The sequence below is a fragment of the Phyllostomus hastatus genome, unplaced genomic scaffold (genome assembly GCF_019186645.2).
Source record: "Phyllostomus hastatus isolate PE091 unplaced genomic scaffold, TTU_PhHast_1.1 phas_scaffold_78, whole genome shotgun sequence".
Classification (NCBI taxonomy): domain Eukaryota; kingdom Metazoa; phylum Chordata; class Mammalia; order Chiroptera; family Phyllostomidae; genus Phyllostomus; species Phyllostomus hastatus.
In genome coordinates, this window is record NW_025334041.1 from 71,628,961 (window position 1) to 71,643,199 (window position 14,239).

A 14,239-nucleotide genomic window follows, 5' to 3' on the forward strand; every position below is an offset into this window, starting at 1 on the left:
AGAGAGTTGAAAATCCCCATATAACTTTTGGCTCCCCCAAAGCTTAAGTTGTCCCCCAATATCTGTAAGGGATTGGTTCCAGGATCCCCCAGATATCTAAATCTGCAAATGCTCAAGTCCCCTAAATAAAACAGTGTAAATCAATGCATACTCCCAATTGCAGATCAAAATCATAAAATGCTTGCCTTGGCCGGGTAGCTCAGTTGGTTTGTTTGAGCATTGTCCCCATATGCCAGAGTTGTAGGTTAGATCCCTGGTGAGGACACATACAAGAAGAAACCAATGAATTAATAAATAAGTGGAACAACAAATTGATATCTGTGTCTTGAATCAATAAATGTATAAAGTTAAAAGAGACATTACAGGTATTTATTAAAAAAAATCCACATGTAATTGGACCTTTCACAATTCTCTAGGCATATTTCATCATTTAGCTTCAGGATTCCACCCAGTGAAACATTCTCAAGCAAAACACATCAAAACATTAAGGTAACAAAAACATACCACGTCTCCCAACGCACCTGGTCTTCTGCCTTCTTTCACTCTTCTTTCACTCGTGGTGAGAAACCTCACCCTCGCTCTAAGTCTTGCCCTCTTTCTTATGGGATATTATATTGAAAACCTTCACTTCTTTTGCAGACATTTTTGTCTCCCGACTTATTAGCAACTGTTTGCAACCTTTTGTGCATGTATCTCGCTGAGGGTTGGACTACCCACTGTGACCTGCCCAGCTGAGAATTTATGATAAGGTCACCCTGTGGAGTGACTTTCCATAGAATCACCTCCCTTTTTCTGTCCACATATGCCATTCTAGATGCACAGGAACAATGGATAGGGCTTGCTAAAGGTAGAGATTAACCTATCATATAGACCTTAGGATGAGACTTTCCTTGATGAAACCCACTCAGTTAGGAATTACATTAACCTCATCCCACGTGGTGACTTTCAGTTATTGAGCTTGTCAGTCTTGCCGAGGCCCCTTCTGTGTTCACAGCTACTTGAAATAAAGCCTGACACAAATTTCACAAGCATCGTATGTGGCACTGGGCCTAGGGCTTAAAAGTTTGGCCTTTCATGATCCTGTGCCCAGGGGAGGTTTAGTGGATAAAGTCTGTCCTCAGGGAACAAAGAATAATACTGAATCCCACAGAAATGGAGACAGAAACCATGTCCACATATTGAAAGGCATAATGTTGGAAAGATGACAGTTCTCCTCAGACTGATCTCTATAGATTCAGTGAATCCCAAGCAAAGTTGCAAGTGCAGTTTTGGAAGTTGACAAGCCAAGTTTAACTTTATATGGGAAACAAAAGGCCACGAATAATTAAGACACAGGAAAAGAGAGGGAGCAGACTTGCTTAGTAGCTGCAAAGACTTATTATAAAGCCATGGTAATTATGACAGAGGGATATTGGGTGTGATGCAAAGATACAACAGAATACAGATCCCAGAAGCAGAACCACGAACAGATGGGCGTTTAATTAATAACAAAGGCAGCACTTCGGAGCAGTGAGGAAGACCGGCTTTTCAACTAATGGTGAGCATCTATATGGTGAAACAAACAAAGTATGATGCCTATGTGGGCATGGAAAACTTTTCCTTCTACCCTTCTAGATTCTTAAGCCAGGTTCTTCAAATTAACATAAAACACATTAACAAAAGAAAAGCTTTCACACAAATATTTTCTGTATTCTAAATTTAGGAAAAGAAAAGAACTCTCTCCACTCTCACTTCCACCAGACGCCGCAGGCAGAGAAGTCTGGGAGACTGGCATGGTATGACTTCTTTCTGTTCGTGCTTGGAAGTGGTCCTAGGATCTCTCAGACGCCACAGAGCAAGCAGTGTCCACCCAAAGTTGCCTGGCTGGCTCACCGAAACCTTACTCGTGAAAAACTTTTCCCTTCTTCCCTTCTGGGGTTCTTTGGCTGTCCGAATAATTAAATTGACATAAGACAGATCTGGAAACAGCCCAAGTGCCCATCAGTAGGTGAGTAGATAAGAAAGCTGTGGTACTTTTACACAATGAGATACTATACAGCCTTTAAAAAAGAAGAAAATCTTACCCTTTGCAGCAGCATGGATGGACCTGGAGAGTATTATGCTAAATGAAATAAGCCAGTCAGACAAACACAAATACCGTATGATCTCACTTATATATGCAACCTACTGAATAAAATAAACTAACAAACAAAACAGAAACAGAGGCATGGACACAGGAACAGACTGACAGGTGTCAGAGGAGAGGCAGATAGTGTGAAAGAAGGTGAAGAGATCAGCTAAAGATCATACACACATAACTCATCGACACGGACAACAGTGTGGTGATGGGCAGATGGAGGGGACGTGAGAGCCGGGTAGAGGGTGGCAAAAGGGGGAAAATGAGGACATCTGTAACAGTGCAACAATAAAAATAAAGTTTAAAAAGAATACAGAGTAACAGAAGTGGAGCAAATTTAATTTCGTATGTATGAGAGCCCCACAAAGATATAAGAGGGCTGGATAAGTAGTCAGGTTATTGAGGTTTATATGCCATCCTGAGCTAAGGAAAAGGGGAGAGGGTTCTGGGCCTTCAAAGGGGAGAAAAACTTTCACAGGTGGATAGGAAGAGCAAATGCTTGGTAAACAAATGTTTGCCAAGCTTTGTGAAGAAGTCTTTTCTTATGTCAAAAAAAGTTATCTTTGGTAATAGCTCTCTTCCCAGTCCACACTCCCTATCTAAATTCCTACGAGCAGTTCCTGAGGAGGTAGAAAGCTCTCCTTGAGTCTGCCAGTCTTGATTGTTCTCAGCTCAAAGCGGCACACTTCGGGGCAGCTCGCTCTGAACCCATCACCTACCTCATAGCTTACACTAAAATCAGTTCCAGCTGAATCACATAAAGCTTTTACAAGACATCATATAACAATATATCTTTCAACCAGGGACAATATTGCTCCCCAGAGAACATTTGGTCACCTCCGGAGACACCTGTGGGGAATGAGGGTTGCTACCAGCATCTCGTGGGTAGAGACTAGGGATGCTGCTTAACACCCTACGATGCCCAGGACTACTGCCTGCAACAAAGACTGATCTAACCCAGAGTGTTAACAGCGCTGAGATGGAGAAACCCGGTGTAAGGTTGGGAAAATGTCTTAAAGATGACACAAAAAGCCACTAACTCTGTAAGTTTAATTGCTAAGTTTGACAACATTAAAATGAAGAAAGTCTGTTCATCATAATGCTTTACAAAGAACATAAAAACACAAGGCAAAGAGTGGGAGACCTCACCCACTCAGAGCCACTAAGGGCTCATTTGCCTAACACAAACGAGGAGAAATGCAAACAGCATGGACGGAAGGGTGTTTAGGAGACGCGGCCAGAAGCTCACAAAGAGAAAACCCAAATGGCCAGTGGATATTAGGAAGGGCACTCAGGGTTGCTGTAAACAGGGAAATGCATATGAATTTTTTCCCGTTATTCTGAATTTTATTTTAATTTTACAATTAGATGCAAAATTTAAGGTCTTACAATTTTTAGTGTTAGAGAAAATGTGGAGCACTCAAATACTTCTGGGGGAGGATTTGAATTGGTAGAACCTCTTTAGAAAAACGTTCAGTGTTCTGTGTCTGAGTTGACTGTGCCGCACCATGTAACATGGAAATCCCCCTCCTGGGCAAAGAGTGTACAGTGTGCGGACTTACGTATAGGAGGAGATGTATGTGTGACTATTAATGACAATGTGGTTTAAAAGGGCCATGGACTAGAAATATCCACAATGCCAGTGAACAGATAAATGATCTATGATGGCAGGGGCGGGGTGGGGGCGGTGCATTTTTATAGAACAAACACCATACAGCCTTAAAAATGAACACATTGTGATGAAATCCAGACACATGTTGAACACAAAAGTGCATGCAATATGATTCCATTCATATAATACTTTAGAAAAAGTCTAAACTCTCAAACTTTGAGATTTATGTTTAACTGATAAACTATACAGAAAAGCAAGCATGAGATCACCATAGAAGTCAGCTAGTGGGGTACGAGTTAGGATTAGGAGGGAACGGAGCCAGGGTCTGGGGCGTGGGCAGTGTTCTGTGTACTGACCCAAACCGTGGTTTGGTGGGCATGTCCTTTGTGCTATAGTTTGTGCATGTGTGTACATTTCTACAAGTGTGCTGTATTTTACAATATGAGAATGCTGTATATTATTTAATTTTTTTTTCAGAAGCTCTTCAAACAGCATATAATAATATTGAGGAGGTTATACATTGATTGTGGTCCAAAGTATGAGCTGAACTGTTCCAAGAGCGCCTTAAAAACTGTGATTGGATTTGTTTCTCTAGAGCCTGGAGCTGTGTGCTGATGAGCCTGAAATCCAAAATCCAGAGACAAAAGCAGGGCTGGGTCTCCCTCCTTCCCTGCTCCGGGGGGCGGTACAGAGAAATATGAGCTGGGAGGAGGTTGGGATTTTCTCCTGGAGCCTAGGTTACAACTTCCTCCTCACAACAGGGCACTGCCTTACTTCCTATTGACGTTCTAACCAGTGAACATCTGCTGTCTGTGGGCCACAGGACTTCTACTTACATGACCCCAAAGACTTGCAGGCTTGACGAGGTGAGGGTTTCATCTGATTGTAGAAATTTCTTTCATAAACTAGTGGATGATGGTAATTCCAGGTAAGAGGTGAACTAAATCTGTTTCTGTTGCTCTGAGGTTTGGTGGCATTTGGAGTGCTCATTGGGAGGGCGGATGGCTGAGTGTGAACAGGAAGAAGCTGGGGAGGTAGAACCCTTTGGATCTGAGGTTCCTAGTGGACCTGAGCTTGCAGAGGGGAGGTCAGGGCCTTTCTTCATTCATTCTTTTACTCAGCAAGTATTTATTAAGTGTATATTTGGTGTTAAGCAAAATTTCATGTGTTGAGGACAGAGCAATGAATAAGGAATCTCTGCTTATTGAGGAACTTGTATTCAAGTGGGGTAAAATAGAAAACAGGCCAAATTTTAAAATTAAATTGTATCTTAAGTCCTGGCCAGCTACTAGCTCAATTGGTTAGAACGTTGTCCTGATATGCCAAGTTTGCGGTTTGATCCCTTGGTTAGGGCACATACAAAGACAACAAATGAATGCATAAATAAGTGGAACAAAATGATCTCTCTCTCTCTCTAATTAATAAATTAAAAAAATTATAACTTAGATCCTTGCTTCTCACATCACTTGGCAGTTTGGTAGAAATGCAAAATCTCAGGCCCTGCCCCAGACTCGCTGTATCAGGAGCAGCATTTTATCAATATCTCAAAGCACACTTATGTGACAGGAAGCTCCATGGAGAAAAATAAAGCAGGGAAGGGGCATAGGGTGCCCCAGGGGTTGGGGGAGGAGGCGGTCAAAACTCTGAGAAGGTGCCGTTCCATCTAAGGCACAGGGAGTCTTCCTGTGCGGATAAACAGGTACAGAGCTTCGCAGGCTTAAGGAAAGAGAAGTACAAGGCCAGGAGGTCAGGCTGTGCCTGCATGCGCCCGTGCAGGTGGGAGAACGGTGTGGTGGGAAGTGAGAAGGAAGGGGAAGGTTGTCAGAAAGAAACCAGAGAACGTGGGACAGTGGGACAACCAACAGCATCTGGGCCTCACAGATGCTTTGCAGACCTGAGCGCCCTTCTGAGTGAGAGAAGACACCTGATAGGTTTTGAGCAGAAGAGTGATGGCAGCCAGGAATATATAACATGGAAAGGAGAAAACCTGTCTTTTCAAGACAAAGAATACATTCATAGCAAAATAATACATTTTAACAGAAAGTTTTTCCTTCATCTTCCCCAACAGAGATTCACCCATAGTCAATCTAATGGAAAACCCTGAGACTTACAACGCTTTTCAACATGAACTTGAAGATTATATCAGAAAGCAGAAAGCCAGAGGATTACAACCAGAGAGTCCTTAAAAAGGAGACAGAAGACTGTGAGCACCCAGAAAGGGACCGCGCTGGGCCCAAACCTCTCCTGCTGGAGCAGCGACTCTCCCTGGGGAGCTCCCCCCACGTCCCCCAATTCCTACAAAAGGCTGAGAACAGCGGAAAGCCCCTTACTCCTATGATCCAAAATTCATCACTCCACACAAAGGCTGGAATCTCTAAATCACTGTCAGGAAAATCACGTCCATTTCTTCAAAAACCCGTGGCTTCCAAGCCCACCTGTGCAGGGAGAGGCCTCTGGCCCCTATGCAGCACGATGCAGAAAAGATGCCAGCCGCTCTCGGAGGCCCGCCCCGGTGTCCAGCAGGCTGGAGATGGACACCGAGGCCAGGGGATAAGGTGCAGGGAGGAAAGAGTAGGGCGTGGCCTGGAGAAACAGGCAAAGCGGCGGAGGAAGCACCGCACGGATGGAGAGTATGGATGAAGAGTACGGCAAGAGAACCTGGGAAAGACGGAGGTGGGGCTAGGGAACGCAGAAAAGCAGGGAGGACACCGGAAGAAAAGCCACGGAGAGCAGGACGCCACCAACGAGCAGGAAGATCCTGCAGATGGAAGCGGCCACCTGGCAAAGACAGCGCGCAGGAGAGGGACCTGTGGGGTGAAGCAGTCCTGTGCTGCTGCTGCTGGTATGAAACCAGTAACAATATTGTTCTCATACTAAACGAATGGGATCCGTTGAGAAGGCTGGATTAAATGACAGTGAAGGCACCAAGAAAACAAATTTAGATTCCCAAGTAAGGCTGTTCAAATATGAAACCCAGATGGTTTAAAGATACAAATGTAAAAAGTAAAATATAAAACTACTACAGGAAAATCATTTTTAATCTTGGAGTATCAAGGGTCTTCCTGAACAGTACACATTAGTCAAGGGCAATAAAAGAAAAATAATAATAAACATAATTGCAGAAACATTTAAAATCTGTGTATAACAGAATATTTTGTTGTATTAAAAAAAAGAAGTTAAAAGATAAGCCTTGTACATGTGTATACAAACAGCTCCGGAAAGACACACAAAACACTGATACTCTGAGCTCCGGGGTAAAGAGCTAGTGGGGGACAGAAGTGACAGGTAGACTAACTTTTCAAAGTGCACAGTTCTTTCTGTTTTAAATTTTGTACTATATGAGACCACTACCTTTCCAAGAAGTAAATTAAATGCAAGCAACATATTGGGAATAAGTATTTGCAACACTCTATAGTAATATCTCTTTTGCCAGTTATCAAATTATTGCCTCTTAACCTCTGAGCGGCTGGCTTCTGCTCAGCTTTGTGAAACTGGACCCTGTAGGCTTGTCTCCTTTGCCAGTTGGCTTGATGCTAGTCTGCCAGTAGAGGGCGCAGGAGGGACGTCTTAACCTGGAAGCAGGAGGAAGGGACTTGCCTTTTTTCCAGGGTTGCCAGTTTTCTGGGGCAGCAAGTCTGTGTGTGTGTGTGTGTGTGTGTGTGTGTGTGTGTGTGTGTGTGTGTGTGTGTGTGTGTGTGTGTGTGTGTGTGTGTGTGTGTGTGTGTGTGTGTGTGTGTGTGTGTGTGTGTGTGTGTGTGTGTGTGTGTGTGTGTGTGTTCTCTCTGAAGCCTGTGCCGTCTGACAAATCTCTGTCACTGGTGGGCTGTGCTACCTGAGGCATCCACGTTGTCTCTGCAGAGGTCTGAATCTCAGTCATGTGGAGAGCCCCTTTTCCAAGTTTCTGTCCCTTTCATGTTCACCTTCCAACAAAGGTCAAGGGTGGACAAAAAGCATCTTGCAGGCCAAATCCAGCCCTCTACCTGTTTTTGTACTAAGAATGGTTTCATCTTAGTACATCTAAGAATGGTTTTCACATTTGAACTCCAACTAAGCAAAATGTTAACCCGACAAAATGGACCCCATTCTGCTTATTAAAGAACTCAAAGCTTCCACTTAATTATTATGTTTTTAATTTTATCAATACAAAACTGAGCGTTTATTTTCTGTGTTGTTATATAATTACTTACATAATATCTTTGATTGGGCCTGTATTCCACAAAGGCTAAAATATCTGCTACTTGGCCCTTTACTGAAAAAGCTTGCTAAACCTTCTCTCAGAGTCTCTTGTGCCCCTTTTAGTAGATAATCACCTTTCATTAGGAAAAAATTCTTTAAATTTAATTTTATGTTTTATTTATTTTTAAGTATATTTTATTGATTATGCTATTAGAGTTGTCCCATTTTTTCTCTCCTCTTTATTTCCCTCTGCCCTGCACCCCCCTCCTACCAGCATTCCCCCACCTTAGTTCATGTCCATGGGTTGTACATGTTAAGTTCTTTGGCTTCTCCATTTCCTATACTATTCTTAACCTCACCCTATTTTGTACCTACCATTTATGCTTCTTATTCCCTGTACCTTTTACCCCATTCTCCCTCCTCCACCTCCTGCTGATAACCCTCCATGTGACCTCCATTTCTGCAATTCTGTTCCTGTTCTGGTTGTTTGTTTAGTTTGTTCTTATTTTGTTTTGTTTTGTTTGGTTTGGTTTGGTTTGGGTTTTTTTTTAGGTTCAGTTGTTGATAGTTGTGAGTTTGTTGTCGCTTATTGTTCATAGTTTTGATCATCTCCTCTTTCTTAGATAAGTTCCTTTAACATTTCATATAACAATGGCTTGGTGGTAGTGAACTCCTTTAACTTGACCTTATCTGGGAAGCACTTTATCTGCCCTTCCATTCTAAATGAAAGCTTTGCTAGATAGAGTAATCTTGGATGTAGGTTCTTGCCTTTCATGATTTTGAATACCTCCTTCCAGCTCTTTCTTACCCTCAAGTTTCATTTTGAGAAATCAGTGGATAGTCTTATGGGAACTCTTTGTGGGTAACTATCTCCTTTTCTCTTGCTGCTTTTAAGATTTTCTCCTTATCTTTAATCTTGGGGGATGTAATTATGATGTGCCTTGGTGTGTGCTCCCTTGGGTTCAACTTCAACTTCCTTGGGGCACTCTGAGCTTCCTGGACTTCCTAAAAGTCTTTTTTTTTCCAGATCAGAGAAGTTCTTCATTATTTTTTCAAGTAAGTTTTCCATTTCTTGCTCTTCCTCTTCTCCTTCTGGTATCCCTATGATTCAGATGTAGGAATATTTAAAGGTATCCTGGAGGTTCCTAAGCCTATCCTCATTTTTTTGAATTCTTGTTTCTTCCTTCTGTTCTTGTTGTATGTTTATTTCTTCCTTCTGCTCCAAATTGTTGATTTGAGTCCCAGTTTCCTTCCCTTCACTGTTGGTTCCCTGTCTATTTTTCATTATTTCTCTTTGCATAGCCTTCACTTTATCCTCTATTTTGTGACCATATTCAGCCATTTCTGTGAGCATCCTGATTATCAGTGTTTTGAACTGTGCATCTGACAGGTTGGCTATCTCTTAATCACTTAGTTGTTTTTCTGGAGTTTTGATCTGCTCTTTCATTTGAGCCATATTACTTTGTCTTGGCATACTGTTACTTTGTAAGGGGTGAAGCCTTAGGTATTCACCAGGGTGAGCAATCCATGTCACTGCTTTGTGGCACTGTCCATAGGGGAGGGGTCCAAGAGGGAACAATGCTGCTTGCTCAGGTCTCTGCCAGCTTTCAGTCACTTCTGCTATCCACAAGCAAATTGGGCCCTTCTGGTGCTGATTCTTGGGTTGGTGGTCTCGTGTACATTCTAGGACCCTGTGGGTCTTTCCAATGAACTCCCCTGTGAGCTAGGAGTTTCTTCTGCCACTGCAAACGCCGCAGATGTTTAAAGCCAGGGGTTTTGAGGCTTTCTTTTCCCCCACTGGAACCCTGAGTCATGTGGTCAGTCTTCCTCCTCAGTTGTTCCTCCCAGTTTATCCACATGGAAATGTGGGACTGTCCAGTCCTCCAGCTGCTGCATCCTCTCCACCTTGGCTGCCTGTCTCCACCCCTCCTATGAGTCTGGATGAATATTTCTTCTTCAACTCTTTGATTGTTGGACATCCATACAGTTCGATTTTCTGGCAGTTCTGGTTATTTTTTGTTTTCAAATTTGTTGTCCTTCCTTTATGCGAGGAGGCAAACTATATCTACCTATGCCTCCATCTTGGCAGGAAGTCCTAATTTTATCTGTTTTAATTACTGGCATGACTTATCTTCATAGTTTGACCCTGACTGATACAGCTCTAATAGACAAAAAGCTTCTTCCAATGAAAAAGAAAACATAAACAACCCAATAGGAAAATAAAGATAAAGTATATTAAATTATCCATTGTTCTAGACACTAAAATAAAGCCAAACATGAAATACAAATGAGATACAAAAAAGGAAAGAAAGAAACTTTGTTATGTATAAAATGGAGCTCGTTTTGGGACCTGGGTCATAAGGAATAAGGTCTCGCCCAGACATAGGTTGGGAAGGATGTTGAAAGACTTGCAGGTTGTGGAGTTCATTGTTTGCTGTTTGGTGCCATCCCACATTGTAGACTATCTGGCACCCTTGATTCTTTTACTTTTTAAATTAATTAATTCATTTTTATTTTATTTTTTCCATCACCATTTATCCCCCATACCCTCTTCCACCTTCACCCACCACCCCCTGCCCCCTGCATGGCATCTTTAGTTCTTATCTATTAAATGCCAAGAGCTCCCTCTCCCTACCCAAACACTGAGACAATCAACACAAGCCCCCATGAATCTACAAAATGTGCTCCCTTCTAGTGGCTCCTGCTCCCTCTGTGAATGCCTGGCTTAGTGTCTGAGAGTCTTAGTGAACAAACATTTGAGAATCAAGTCCTGGTTTTCTTTGTCCCTGAAGACAATCCATTGAGATAAACTAGGCTGATATTTTATCCCCATTTATCAAACGAGGAAATCAAGACCCCAGGGCTGCAAGAGCCAAGTCATGTAATGATCCAACTAAGATCCTTTGAGATCTGACCCACTGCTCTTCCCAACCACCTTTGTATAGGATCAACACAGAAAATCAGTTGTGATTCTATACACCAGCAACAAAGACACTAAAAAAGGAAATTAAGAAAGACAATTCCATTTACAACAGCATCCAAAATAATAATATACCAAACAATAAATTTAACCAAGAAAGTGAAAGACTTGTTCATTGAACACCAAAGAACAACACTAAAGCACACTAACGAGGACCTAAATAAGTGGAAAGACATCCTATATTCGTGGATTGAAAAACTTAATATTGTTAAGATGGCAATGCTACCCAAAGCAATCTACAGAGTCAGCAAAATACCTACCAAAATTCCAACAACCTTTTTTGCAGAAATAGAAAAGTTGATTCTCAAATTCATATGGGAATATGAGGTCCTAGATAGTTAAAACAGTATTTTTAAAAGAAGTACAAAGCTGGACAACTCACACATCTTGATTTTAAAACTTACTACAAAACTGCATGTATTAGCATTCAACAGACAAACAGAAGTAATAGGAGACACATATAAGAGGTTTATTAAAAGGTGTTGGCTCATGGAATTTTGGAAGCTAAGAAGTCCCATGAACCGTTGTCTGCAAGCTGGATACCCAGAAAAGCTGGTGGTGGTATTTGAAGACCTTAGAGCAGGAGGGCCAAAGGTGTAAATTCCAGTACAAGTTCAGAGGCTTGAGAACCAGGAGTGTGGAGAGCAAGAAGAGCAACGTCCCAGATCAGGCACACAGGTAGAGAGAGGGCAAGTCCAACTTTCCTCTGCCTTTTTGCTCTATTCAAGCCCTGAGACTATTGGATAATACCCACATAGGAGAGGGTCATCTGCTTTACTCTGTCCACCAATTCAAATGCTAGTCTCTTCCAAAAACAATTTCATAGGCACACTTAAAAATGATATTTAATCAGATATCTGGTCATCCATGGCCTAGTCAAGTTGACATAAAATTGAATATCACACTAAGCAAAACAGTGTGCTGCTGGCATAAAAATAGACCAATGGGCTCTGGCTGGTGTGGCTCAGTGGATTGAGCACCAGCCTGTGAACCAAAGGGCCACCAGTGCAATTCCCAGGCAGGGCACATGCCTCAGTTGTGGGCCAGGTTCCCAGTAGCAGGCATACAAGAGACATTAACGAACTGATGTTTCTCTCCATCTCTTTCCCTCTCTATATAAATAAACTTAAAAAATAGACCAAAGGATAGAATTTTATATTGATCAATGGGGTAGAATTGAGAGTCTAGAAATAAGCCCAAACATCTATGGTCAATCGATTGTCAGCAGAGTGCCAAGACTACTCAATGGGAGAAGAATAACCTCTTCAATGATGTCAGGACAACTTGATGTCCACATGCAAAAGAATGAAACTGGACCCTTCCCTCATACCATATAGAAAAACAAACTCAAAATGGATCAACAACCAAAGTATGAGAACTAAAACTATAAAACTTTTAGAAGAAAACATCAGGTAAGTCTTCATGACCTTGAATTTAGTAATGGGTTCTAAGATATGACACCAAGAACATAAGCAAGAAAAGAAAAATAGATAATTTGGACTTCATCAAAATTAAAAAGTGTTGCACATTAAAGGACATTATCAACAAAATGAAAAGACAACCAACAGTACAGGAGAAAATATTTGCAAAACATATCTGAGAAGGGCCTAGCATCAATAATACATAAAGACCTCTCATAACCCAACAATTAAAAGACAACCTAATTTTTAAAATGGGTAAAGGATTTGAATAGACATACAAAGAAGGATGAAACAAGCACTTGAAAAGATATTTAACATCATCAGTCTTTAGGAAATGCAAATCAAAACCACAGTGAGATATTACTTTACAGCTACTAAGACGGATATATGTATGTGCATGTGTGTTTGTGTGTGTGCATGTGCACACAGGCATGTGTGTGACGAGTGATGTTGAGGATTTGGGGAAATTGAAATTCTCATGCATTGTTGGTGAAAATGTGAATTGGTGCAGCTGCCATGGCAAACAGTTAGACAGTTACTCAAAAAGTTCAACAAAAAGTAAAAACAACTCAGTTTACTCATTAATAGATGAATGGATAAACAAAATGTTGAGTATACACACAATAGCATATTACCCAGCTACAAAAGGAACCAAGTACTGATACATGCTGCCACATGGATGGACCTCAAAATATCATACTGAGTGAAAGATCCCACTGAATAATGGTTTCACTTAAAGAGGGAGAGACTACATATTTTTCATAAATGAACAAACTTACAAAGTGTACTCATTTTATTGAAGGCAGATGATTTTTAAAAATAATTTCATATGAAACCCCAAAAAATGGTGAAAATATTTTTTTAGGTAGGACAGATATTTTGGTTTTTGTTTTGGGTGGGGTTTCTTTTTGAGACTTTATTTATTTATTTTTAGAGGGACAGGAAGGGAGGCAGAAAGGGAAAGAAACACGGATGTGTGAGAGCTGCATCAATCGGTTGCCTCTCACACATCCCCCACTGGGGACCTGGCCTGCACCCCAGGCATGTGCCCTGACCATGCCCTGACCAGGAATCAAACCAGTGACCTCTCAGTTCTCAGGCCAGTACTCAACTCACTGAGCCACACTAGTCACGGCAGGAACAAATCTCTTTAAAAAAGAAAGAAAGGAAGAATCCAGACTCAAAAGGCCACACAGTGTAATTTCTTCTACATGAAATGTCTCGAATAGGTAGATCCACAGAATCAAAATGAAGATTAGTGGTGACTGAGATTTGGGGAGAGGATTAGAGGCAAGACAGAGTGACTGCTGAATGGGTACAGGTGTCCCTTTCAGAGAGATGAGAATGTTCTGGAACTAGACAGAGACAGTGGTTACGTAACTTTGTGAATGCAGTAAATACCGCTGGACTGTACACTTTAAAGTGGTTAATTTTGTTTTTTAAAAAATATTTTAGTGTTTATGTTATTAAAGTTGTCCCATTTTTTCCTTTTTTGTCCCTCTCCATTCACCCTCCCTACTCCCTCACTGTCGTCTATGCCCATGGGTCATGCATACATGTTACTTGGCTAATAATCCCTTCACCTTCTTACAACCAGTCTCCACCTCCCCCCTCTATAGCTGTCTGTCTGTTCCATGTTTCTATGCCTCTTATTCTATTTTGCTCCTTAATTTATTTTGTTCATTAGATTCCACATGTGAGTGAGCTCATATGGTATTTGTCTTTCACAGACTGGTATATTTCACTTAGCATAATGCTCTCTAGTTCCATCCCTTCCCTGCTGTCATGAAGAGTAGGAGCTCCTTCTTTCTTTCTTCTGTGTAGCATTCCATTGTGTAAATGTACTACAGCTTTTTTATCCACTCATCTCCTGATGGGCACTTGGGCTGTTTCCAGATTTTGGCTATTGTAAATAACACTGCTATGAACATAGG